Raw genomic sequence first — 12,703 nt, 5'->3', positions numbered from 1 at the left:
CTGGGACAGGTATCCTTTCTGCACTTGACTCCCAGGGGTAGCTGTGGTTGAGCACTCACGGCTCCCTTGGGGGCATTTAGATACAGTTCAATGAACACGACTCATAACTCAAAGTGCAAACCGTACGAGCAATAAATCAATCTCCAATCCAATACTCGCTTTTATAGAAAAAAGAAGCATTTTATTTCTAACACTACAAATACAAAGGTAAATGACATTCGGAAGCAATAACGCAATCTCCCTTCAAGTCTGGGCTCTCGAAGTTGTCAGGCAGATCTCTGTTCCCACCCGCCTTCTTGTAATGTGTTTGGAGTGATTCCACATTTAGTGGTGGCTGCATCCAGGTAATGCAAACTATTAGGCCGCACTCAACAGTTTTCCCTTTGACACTTGAGGAATTATTCAAAAGCGTCCATGGTGTCGTAGCAGCGTTAGCAGCAAGTCCTCCGGGGCCACAAAGGCCCAGTTCCAGTCTTACCCGCTCTGGCGGTGTGGCAATGTTCATTGGTGAAGCGAGTGCCCTCTCCTCTGGCTCTCATGAGTCCGGATGGTGTAGGGTAAGAATGTGCCGCTCCCGATGTACGCAGCAGCACCCAGCGGCGCAGTCTCTCACTGTCAAGCGGCGCTGCCACTTCTTTCCAGTGATCAGAGCTTCTCCGGCTCTGCAGACACAAAGCTAAGCTGCTCTTCCCTCTAGCGGAGGGGGCTGGTGTGGTCCTCTGGGTCCCAACCGTAGCTCCAATGAGGGTATTATGTGCTCGGCAGTGTCTTGATGATCCTCGGGGAATCTGTCACGTTAGATCTAATCATGTGGGCTAGACCCACTGATCACAGCAGTATTGCTTAGGCCTGAACCCATGGCCAAAGTGATACCGGCAGCCCCATGTTGATCATGATCCAGGCGCAGACTCTCCTTTTGCAATCGCCCTCACTACGTTGGCCCCTCCTGGCATAAGGAGTCGCTGATTTCGGCAGTCACAAGTCCGGCACTCCTGGCCCTAAATCAGTTCACCTGTGACAACTACTGGAATACGATGTCTCCGCAGCGGAGTGACCTGGTGCACCGTGCTTCCGATACGGCTCAGAACAAGGCACCCCTTTCTTGGCATTCTGGCGTTGCACAGGCGATATTGCACACGGGCCACTGCCTGATCGGTGCACAGCCTCACACCTCACCCAGGGAATGCACGTGCAGGGCTCCCCACTGGACCTCGCTCCCTCCAACGCTCTCCTCACCCTCACAGGGCACACTAGTCTTGGCAAGCAGGCAGACGATGGTGCTCCAGGGGAGGTAATCTTGGTGTCCTGGGTGATGTCCCCTCACCTAGCATGGACCCCGCAGGCCTTTGCACCGAGGCAGGAGTCTTGTAGAGCTTCCCCTCCTCACACAGCCTGTCTGTCTGCTTGGCAGAAGACCAGTATTTGAGGACTCGAACCTCCCCTTCTTATAGTCCTTTTCCAGACACCAAGTGTGATTTAGAGTCTGAGTCTTTGAAGGTTTGTGTTGGGGTTCTGCTTCTTTTAAAGGGGGCACCTCTCTTTTTCTTTCCTCATGACACATGTCTGTCACAGCAGGCAAGACTTTGAAGCGGATTGTCCCATAAAACCACTCATGGGAGTGACCAGACTTCACACCTGGATGTCACCCACAGTGATATGTGCATCTAAAGGTTTATCCCAGACCCCAGCCCTCCTCTTTATGACTCCCCTTTCAGCCCTAACTCTCTTCCTGAGATGTGTCCAGGCCCCTTCCTTCTGACCTATCACAGAATCAAAGAGCATCTTTTGAAGTGTGAAGGGAGTCGCTTCCTTTTCCTTCCAGTGTGTGTCCCACCCATCTCACAGGAATGCAGCAATACACAATCTGTCAGGGGGATAACTCTCCCAAACACACACACACGCTGACAGCACACCCACTCACCATCTGCGCGCTGCACAGCACTTCATGTATTGTACTTCACACAAGCACACATGCAACCAGGGCAAGCTTTCATAGCGCACACACTCCGCAGCATTACATCTTTCATGTCATGTCATGTATTCCCCAAGGTATTAAAAGTCACAGGAGAAATCCGTAACCCCAGTTGAGACCTAGAGGGGTACGGTATCATACAAAAACGACTCAATGGGAGTCTATGAGGGAATACAATTTGGAAAGTAAATTAATCATACAAAACACGTAGTCCCAATTTTTTGTTTCAACATAATTACATTAACAAAGCTGCATAGATTTATACTTTAAACGGGTTATGAAGCAGCATCAACCATCATTATTTAGTTGTGTACTACATGCAAGGTGAACACCTTCTGTTTGTGAAAATGTGTTTGAGCGCAAGTGAAAGACGTGAAAAACGTAAACCAGCGTTTTTTGGGAATATTTGAAACTATTATTATGCATAAACATTTACTTTATAATACAAGCAGTGGAAAATCAAGGCATGATTAGCAATCCCGATTAGGCTGATACAAGTCGACCGCGTTTCGACCTTCATGACTTGAGGTCATCATCAGGACAAGGGAACTCAAGGAAGGTAATCGCTGCTTAATGGGAAACAAGATGAGAGTTACCACTAACAAAGAATAAACTTAGACCAACGCATATAAATATGGGGTACGTGCTTTAAGATACCTGACGGGAATCCAAGGCACCTGGGAAGGATGGAAATAGAGACCAGCATTTGCAATGCAGTCGGTCTCGCATTTGAGGAAGTTTGAGTTTTTGGCATTGTAAATTATTTTGTTTCCCATTTTATGTTTCGTGTTTTTGCAGTGGAGTGGATGCATGTTGTTTGTAGTGGAATTATGTGCTTTGAATTGGAATTGTTAGTTTTGGAATTGTTTGGTGTGTAGTGTATTTGTGTATTGTAAATATGTGGTATGGTGAATAGATAGGGGTGAGAGGTGTATAAATTAGATAGAAAGTAAGAATGAGAGGGACAGGTAGTTTGTGTATGACGTGGTGAATGAACTGAAGACAACATTGTTAGAAATGGGGGTCTCTAGTTGGCAATGGCTGGCCACTGTCCAAGTAGGGACCCTTCTTCCTAAGTCAGAGTAAGCAGCCTACACCCTTTGATAACTCCTGCTCAACCCTGTGGTAACATAGCACGAGCAGCTCGGCTTATCGCAGAGGCAGTGTGTGGAGCATTTATGACCATACACAGTAACACAGTGAAGAACACTACTAAGGGACACCACACAAGTAGTTATAAAAAATAAGTATCTTTATATATAGACTTAACACAAGACGAATAACGGTAAAATGCCACAATACTGAAAAATAGGGTTAATCTTGAAATGCTGCAAAAATAGTTCAAAGTGTGCAAAGAGGAGTTCAGTTCAAAGCAGTGGTCTCTGCGACCCTTTTACTTACAAAGTACCTGGATTTCGTAGTAAAACCAACAAAATGTCGCAAAGAAGCTGTAGCGATGATTTTCGGCACGCGAGGCCGGCGATGCGATGAATCCTTGCCGCGAGGGAGGAGACAATGCGCTGATCTTCTGATGCGTGCGGGGACAAGGCGACAAACTTCTGCACGCTAGGCCGTTGATGCGATGACTCCTTGCCACGAGGGAGGAGACGAGGCAACAATCCTGTTGCGTGTGCGATCAGGTTGCGATGCGAAGAAATGGCGCTCCGCGAGGGAGCGACGATCCTGATGCGATGCGATGAAAATGGCAGATGCCCGGCATCCGTGCTGCGATGTCGTGATGCGATGATCTGTGGGGTTAGCGAGCACTTGGCAGCCCGCAAACATGCGATGATCTTTGGATTTAGCGAGCACTTGGCGGCCACAAGCGTGCAATGCGATGATCTCTGGTAGCGAGCACTCAGCGACAGCAGCGCGATGATTTTCCAGTGCGCTTTCAGCTGCGGCGGCTCGCAAACGGGCATTAGCGACGATTTCAGCACTCTCTTCTCTGTAGTAGAACTAGAGGCCCTGGAACTCACAGGAGCTTCACCTGCAGATAGAAATCAAATCCTCGCTGGGAGGAATCAGGAGGCTGGTGGTGAAGTTTGATGTGCCTGAGACTTCAGCAGGAGGCTAGCTCTCTTCTAGCCCTTGGGTGATTGCTGTAGCAAGATAAATAAAAGTTCCTTCAAAGTCCTTTTCCCTCTTCTTCCAAGTCCAATGGTAACCACTGCAGGCCAATCCAAGAAACAGCACACAAGCACAACGACAGTCCTCTCCTGCAGATTCTTTCAGTTACACGGACAGAGGTCCGTCTTGATGTCCAAGAGCAATCCAAATTGTAGGGGTTTCAGCACAGATATTTATACCCCAAAAGTCATTGTTTTCAAAAGCAACAAGTCACTGAACACAGCCAGAACCAGTTCTGCCCAGTCCTGGAGCACTTTGTTTACCAGGCTGCATCCTTCCTTTCAGAAAGAGCGGGTCTGCCATCAGACGCACAGTGGGAGGTGGAGCCAGCATTCACCTTGCCAGGCACAGCCATATTCAGGTCAAGGAGCTACCCCTCCCCATACTCCAATGCAGATCTCTCTATTCAACCCAGGTCTGACTCAGCCTGCCCTGTCCCTCCAAAACCAGACAGCCAATACACATAACAACAGAGCACACTGGAAGGCTTAGGCAAGAAAATACCTACTTTCTAAAAGAAGTATTTTGAAACACAGAATATAAAAATAAACTCCACTAAAAGATGTATTTTAATTTTCTGAGCTCAGGCATACTACATTTGGTTTTTCTACCATGTTCCTTGGGTCAGTTAGGACTATAGAGTGAAATAGTCAAACTGCCCATTCTGGCCGATGGAGAAGAGGTAGCCTTACAGTAGTGAAAAACGAAATTGGGTGTAATTCACTACCAGGACATGCTACACACACCAAGGTATGTCCTACCTTACACATACAATGCACCCTACGATAGGGGTGGCTTCAATGATGCCAAGGGAAGGTTCAGGGGCTGGGAAGTGGGTGCACTTCACAGCCAAGGTGGCAGTTCTGGACTGCACACAGGCCACTCTACTAGGGACTAACAGGTAAACCAAATAAGCCAATCATGGATATACCAATTCACATGTCATATTTAACACAGGGAGCGTTCACGCTGTGGCACTGAATGGCAGTGGCACAGCGCCCAGAGCATCTAATACCAGCAAAAACAGAGGAGACAACAGCAAAAAATGGAAGGGAGACCCACGCCAATGGAGCCAAGTGTAACAAACATAGGGGCATATTATCAAGCACGGCGTCAAAATTATCGCCGCTTTGGCGGCCGAAAACTGCTGCTAAAGCGGTGATAATGGGCTTGATAATATGCCCTTGAGAATTCCAATAGAAGCCCATGTTGACACCAGAACATGGGCTTTTATGGGAATTCTCAAGGGCATATTATCAAGCCCATTATCTCCGCTTTAGCGGCAGTTTTCTGCCGCTAAAGCGGCGATAATTTTAACGCCTTTTCTTGATAATATGCCCCATAGTATACATAGTGTGTGAGTGTCAAGAATTCCTGTCATGCGAGGGGAGGAAAACGGTAACCAGCTAAAACGGACTACATCTCCCAGGATGCTTAGCGGTTGAGAGGTTATGTAAACAGGAGAGCTGTTACATAACTCAAGGAAAACACGCCCTTATGTAAACAGGAGAGCTGTTACATAACTCAAGGAAAACACGCCCTTATGTAAACAGGAGAGCTGTTACATAACTCAAGGAAAGCACGCCCTTATGTAAACAGGAGAGCTGTTACATAACTCAAGGAAAACACGCCCTTATGTAAACAGGAGAGCTGTTACATAACTCAAGGAAAACACGCCCTATAAAGGGAGGAACCGGGAGGTACAACGCTGTCGGATATTATGTTTACACCGACGTACCTGCTTCGTGAAGAGCAGTGTTCCGGAGTGGAGCTCCAGTAAGGCAAGAACGGAGGTAGGTCGAGTCGTTACTCCCTGGGCCGTGTCTTGCCCCATCGTCACCTGTGAAGGACCCGGAAGCTCTACCGGTCAACCATTGAGCTTCGCTTTTTGACTCGGCTGAGTCAAAGCGCAGTGGCGCTTTTGCTGGTTGGAGTCGTAACTCCCAGCCCGACCAGAGATACAGGGACTGCCAGCTGTAACGCACACCAGGAGGTGTTTGCCGCGTTACAGACTCGGAAGTCCACAGGATCGATCGAGCGGCTGCTCTCGGTCCAGTCTTCTTGGTTTTGATTGGGGTATCGGTGACGCATCACCAGGAGGTGACTCCGCGTCCCGGTGCAGTCTGAGGAAGAGGTTGAGCGGCTGCTCCCTTCAGGAAGAGACCCCGGCTGGGTGTTTCCCTGACTCCTCGATTCTCCCCAACACTCTTCGTGCCCCTCACAGCCTACCGATTGGTATTGTCGGCCATTTCATTTCTGCCCTCTGTTGGCATACGCTGGGACCGGCGTATATGCAGAGGACGGTTAGGACCACCCGTGCTGTGGGCTGGTAACGTACTTAGCCTGGAGGATTCCAGTGACTATAACTTTTGTTTCTTCTTTGTGTTATTTTTGCCTTCATTAAAATAACTAACCCTTCACAAGTGGTTGCGTCCTCATTATCGTGTCTGTTAAACGATCCCGAGACGTTCAGGGCGTTACAAAATATCCGACCTTAAATAACACTAACTGTCTCCCGGTCGATAACAGACATGGCAACACTTGATGATGTGCTGGCTGCTTTAGCGACCGTGCAAGCTGAAGTGGCTGCCTCTAGGCAAGAAACAGCCGATGTACAAGCCAGACTGGATGCTATCCAATTGGACCCGCTCACGCCCAGCACCTCCCTCACGAACCCGACCCCTGCGGTAGTAGTGGAAATGCCGGTAGCCATCCCCTTGGCAACACCAGAGAGGTACAGTGGGGATCCTAACACAGTGCAGGTATTCCTCACACAAGTGGCGCTACATTTAACGTGCAAACCAAGGGCGTTCCCCACGAGTCAGGCTCGTGTGGCTTTTCTTATTTCCTATTTGGCTGGAAACGCGGCACAATGGGCCGTACCTCTGGTAAGCGGGGACGACCCCATCTTATGTGATTGGGGTGCTTTTCGCGAGGAATTCCTGAAGGTGTTCGACAGAAGGGCTGACTCGTACACGGCGGACCGTGAAATGCTTGAGTTGAGACAGGGATCCAACGACCTGGTGCAGTATCTCAACGCGTTCCGAAGGCTGGTTGCGGAAACCAAGTGGCCTGTTGCTAAACAGACGGCGTTCTTCTATCAAGGGCTGTGTGATGAGCTCAAGGACGCCGTGGCTCATATTGACCCTCAACCCAAGACATGTGAGGGCCTTATCAACCTGGTATCACGGCTGGAATATAGGCTAAGTGAAAGAAAGGGGGATCATGGGAGAAAAGGAAAATCCCTTCCATCCTATGTGACGGTGGGAAGTCCTGAAACTTCCACCGCATCCAAGGGAGAACCCATGGACATCGGCGCAATACGAGCGAGCCTCACAGCCACGGAGAAAGAGTCACGCCGTAAACAAGGATTGTGCCTATATTGTGGCAAAAAAGGCCACTACGTACGTGAATGCCCTGCCAAACCGAAGACGTCGCGTTATCGGGCCAACCGGTCTGTAACAGCCGTGGTGGACATACCGGCGGAAAACTAGAGGACTCCCAGACCAAAGAAGGGGCATCTCGGAGTCACTCATCCATCCCTTCACTTTCCAACTCGGTCACTAAGGGACAACGACACCTGTTTCTCACGGTGCACGTGGGAGTGCATGACCAGTGGATACCCGTTGTGGCCATGGTGGATTCAGGGGCCACTGGCATGTTTATGGACCACAACGAGGCATGCAGGCTAGGGCTAGTGCTTCTTCCCAAAGCTGTACCCGAAGACGTCTATGCTGTAGACGGAAGGCGATTGGTGACGGGGCCCATCGGGCAGCACACGGGGGTCCTTCCGATGAGATATGGGAGGAACCATTTGGAACAAATCGATTTTAACATCATCCGAGCGCCCCAATATGGCGTCATATTGGGATTGCCGTGGCTACAGAAACACAACCCCTCTGTGGATTGGCCAACACATCGCCTCAAAATGACGTCACCGTATTGCATCCTGCATTGTGGAATAAGAACGGAATCCCTTGACGCAGATGAGAGCGGGAGTCAGACGGTGGCTACAGCGGCAGAAAAAGATGTGGCTCTCCCCCAGGCTTATCACAGTTTTGAGGATGTATTTGATGAGGTGAAGGCGGAAGTGCTACCACCACATAGACAGTTTGACTGCCAGATCGACCTGGTGCCAGGGGCCAGCGTTCCCAGCGGCAGGCTGTATGCCCTGACGGAGCCTGAAAACGTGCATCTCCGGGGGTACCTGGATAAACTCCTCAAGCTAGGATTCATCCGCCCGTCCAAGTCTCCGGCCGCCTCGCCACTCTTCTTCATCCCGAAGGCTAACGGGGAGCTGAGAGCCTGTGTGGACTTTAGGGCATTGAATGCGATAACCATAAAAAATCGGTACCCCTTGCCTATCATCAGTGTACTTCTGGAACAGGTCAAGAAAGCTCGTATCTACACCAAGTTGGATTTGAAAGGGGCATACCATCTGGTGCGCATGAGGGACGGAGACGAGTGGAAGACCGCCTTTAAGACCAGGTTTGGCCTTTTTGAGTACCTCGTCATGCCGTTCGGACTGTGCAACGCCCCGGCAGCCTTTCAGTACTTTTTTAATGAGGTATTCAGAGAGGAGTTGGATATCTACGTGGTCGTATATATCGACGACATCCTCATCTATTCGTCCAGTGAGGAGGAGCACGTACACCACGTCACAGCTGTGCTCCACAAGCTGAGGGAAAACATGCTGTTTTGTAAACTCAGCAAGTGTGACTTCCACGTTACATCCGTGGAATTCCTCGGAGTGATGCTGAGTCCAGAGGGACAGGAGATGGCAGAACGAAAGATCAAGGCGGTGAAAGAATGGCCGGTGCCCCAAAGCGTGAAGGACGTCCAAAGTTTCATTGGCTTCGCCAACTTTTACAGGCGGTTTATAGATGGATTTTCAGGATTGGTGGCCCCAATCACACAGCTACTGAGGAAGTCCAAGGAGTTTGTCTGGTCCCCTGAGGCGAACAAAGCCTTTGAGGCCCTGAAAAGCGCCTTTGGTAAGGCGCCGGTGTTGGCTCACCCCGATCCGGATCTCCCCTACGTGGTGGAAGCGGACGCATCGGATGTGGCGCTGGGGGCTATCTTGTCCCAACGCAACCACGACACAGGGGTGCTTCATCCCGTTGCGTACATGTCCCGCAAACTCAACGACGCCGAACGCAACTACCATATTGCGGAGAAGGAGCTTCTCGCAATCAAGGACGCCTTCACTGAATGGAGGCATTGGTTGATGGGGGCAAGACATGTGGTATCGGTGTACACGGACCATCGGAACCTGCAGTTCATGACGGCCACAAGACACCTTTCTCCCAGGCAGCTGCGGTGGATGATCTTCTTTGCGGGGTTCAACTTCCGCATCACATATCGGCCGGGGACGGAAAACCGGAAGGCGGACGCCCTGTCCCGTCAATCTGCAGTTAAGGAACCATTGCCTGCGACCGAGCGTTCCATCATTTCCCCGAGGATGGTATTGGGGGTTATCCAACCGGATACTTTCCTGAGGGGAATAAAGAGAGGGATCAGGTCGTTCGCATGGCGGAGGTGGCTCCTCAGTCACAGAGAATGGCAGCTGAAGGACGGGATACCCCTGAAGGGCAGGTGCCTATTGATACCCACGCCTAGGCTAAGGAAACAAGCATTCATCTGGTGCCATGACTCTCCATGCGCAGGTCATTTGGGCTTTGAAAAAACGGTGGCTAGCATGGGACGGCATTTCTGGTTGCCAACCATGAGAGTGGATGTCAGGAGGTGGGGACAGGAGTGTCCTACGTGTGCTACCATGAAGGCCGACCATGGCCGAACCCAAGGGCTCTTACATCCACTTCCGACCCCGGATAGACCATGGGATAGCATATCACTGGACTTCGTGGTGGGCCTACCGGTAGACCAGGGGATGACGGCGATACTGGTGGTGGTGGATTACTTGACGAAAATGGGGCACTTCATCCCCTGCAAGAGAGTCCCTACGGCCGGGGAATTGGCGTCACTACTCCTAAAGAATGTGGTACGACTGCATGGATTACCGGGGGTGATCGTGTCGGACCAGGGGTCGCAGTTTACTGCGCAATTCTGGAAGACTTGGTGCACTGCGCTGCATGTTAAGACCGCCCTGTCCACCAGCTACCACCCTCAAACGGACGGCCAAACCGAGCGCCTGAACCAAACGCTCAAACAGTATCTGCGATGTTTTGTGGACCAGGGCAGGGAAGAATGGGTCGACTTGCTATGGGTTGCAGAGATAGCCTATAACAACGCCACTCACAGCTCCACACAGTCATCTCCGTTCTATAGCAACTATGGCCAACATCCCAGGTTCTTGCCATTTCTACATCCGTTCAGAGAGGACAGGATTCCCGCCACAGCGGACAGGGTGGCACACATAAAAGACACGTTGATGCGCTCAAGGGCTGTCCTAATTGAGGCCAAGAGAAGATACAAGGCTGCGGCAGACAGGAAGAGAAGGCCCGGGCCACTGTACCGCACTGGAGACTACGTCTGGATATCCACAAGAAACATGAGGTTTCGAAAGAACAGTGTGTTCCATCCCAAGTACATGGGCCCCTATCGAATTACCAAGTGTATGGGTCCCGTGAACGTGAAGGTGTGCTTGCCCCAGTCATTGCGGATACACCCTGTCTTTCATGTATCATTGCTCAAACCAGCACCCTCCAAGCCGTCTGGGACACCTAGGCCGGTATGCGTGGAGTCGGAGGTGGAGTATGAAGTGTCGGGCATACGGGCGTCCAAATGGCGCAGGGGGAAGCTGTGGTACCTGGTGGCGTGGAAAGGCTATGGCCCGGAGGAGCAATCATGGGAACCGGCTGAAGGGGTTCATGCTCCGCGCTTGGTCTCCTTGTTCCATCGGCGTTTTCCTGCCTGCGCTGGACCCGTGGGGAGCCGCTGAGAGGGAGGATGTACTGTCAAGAATTCCTGTCATGCGAGGGGAGGAAAACGGTAACCAGCGAAAACGGACTACATCTCCCAGGATGCTTAGCGGTTGAGAGGTTATGTAAACAGGAGAGCTGTTACATAACTCAAGGAAAACACGCCCTTATGTAAACAGGAGAGCTGTTACATAACTCAAGGAAAACACGCCCTTATGTAAACAGGAGAGCTGTTACATAACTCAAGGAAAGCACGCCCTTATGTAAACAGGAGAGCTGTTACATAACTCAAGGAAAACACGCCCTTATGTAAACAGGAGAGCTGTTACATAACTCAAGGAAAACACGCCCTATAAAGGGAGGAACCGGGAGGTACAACGCTGTCGGATATTATGTTTACACCGACGTACCTGCTTCGTGAAGAGCAGTGTTCCGGAGTGGAGCTCCAGTAAGGCAAGAACGGAGGTAGGTCGAGTCGTTACTCCCTGGGCCGTGTCTTGCCCCATCGTCACCTGTGAAGGACCCGGAAGCTCTACCGGTCAACCATTGAGCTTCGCTTTTTGATTCGGCTGAGTCAAAGCGCAGTGGCGCTTTTGCTGGTTGGAGTCGTAACTCCCAGCCCGACCAGAGATACAGGGACTGCCAGCTGTAACGCACACCAGGAGGTGTTTGCCGCGTTACAGACTCGGAAGTCCACAGGATCGATCGAGCGGCTGCTCTCGGTCCAGTCTTCTTGGTTTTGATTGGGGTATCGGTGACGCATCACCAGGAGGTGACTCCGCGTCCCGGTGCAGTCTGAGGAAGAGGTTGAGCGGCTGCTCCCTTCAGGAAGAGACCCCGGCTGGGTGTTTCCCTGACTCCTCGATTCTCCCCAACACTCTTCGTGCCCCTCACAGCCTACCGATTGGTATTGTCGGCCATTTCATTTCTGCCCTCTGTTGGCATACGCTGGGACCGGCGTATATGCAGAGGACGGTTAGGACCACCCGAGCTGTGGGCTGGTAACGTACTTAGCCTGGAGGATTCCAGTGACTATAACTTTTGTTTCTTCTTTGTGTTATTTTTGCCTTCATTAAAATAACTAACCCTTCACAAGTGGTTGCGTCCTCATTATCGTGTCTGTTAAACGATCCCGAGACGTTCAGGGCGTTACAGTGAGAAAGAGAGATAGAAGGGGAGAGCATTTCATAGGTGTATAAAGAGGCTGTAGTTGTGTATGTAGAAGAGAGTGAAAGAAGAGGAGAGTGTATTTGATGTTATTATTTGAAAAGGATGGTATTGAAAGTGTGTAGAAAGATATGAAGTGAATTAATAGTATAAATGCTTAATTAGTGTGTGAGAGAGCGAGGTAGTGGTGTGAGTGATTATGAGTATGGGAGAGGAGTGAGAAAGGAAGTTGTGTGCAATATCTGAGTTACATGAACTTTTCTAAAAGCATAAAAACTAAGAAAAATGAAAGATGAAAGGCTAACAATATAGAAAATCAGTGTTTTTGGTACCAGCTCTTTCACTAGACCGCTGGTCTATTTCTTTAAAAAAACATATCGGGCATGGCCAAGATGGCGACCAGGTGGGACGTGCCTGCTTGTCGCTTGGTCTCGCCGACAGGGCCCACTGCCCATGCCTTGTCACACCGAAGCAGAGGACTGGTTGCCCCGGAGGTCCTGGGGTAGCCTGAGGCGACAGTCACAGGAGTGGTAACGGCTGAATCGTGATCCAG

The sequence above is a fragment of the Triturus cristatus genome, chromosome 1_1 (assembly GCF_964204655.1).
Source record: "Triturus cristatus chromosome 1_1, aTriCri1.1, whole genome shotgun sequence".
Lineage (NCBI taxonomy): Eukaryota > Metazoa > Chordata > Amphibia > Caudata > Salamandridae > Triturus > Triturus cristatus.
Note: the sequence above shows the minus strand (reverse complement) of the source record.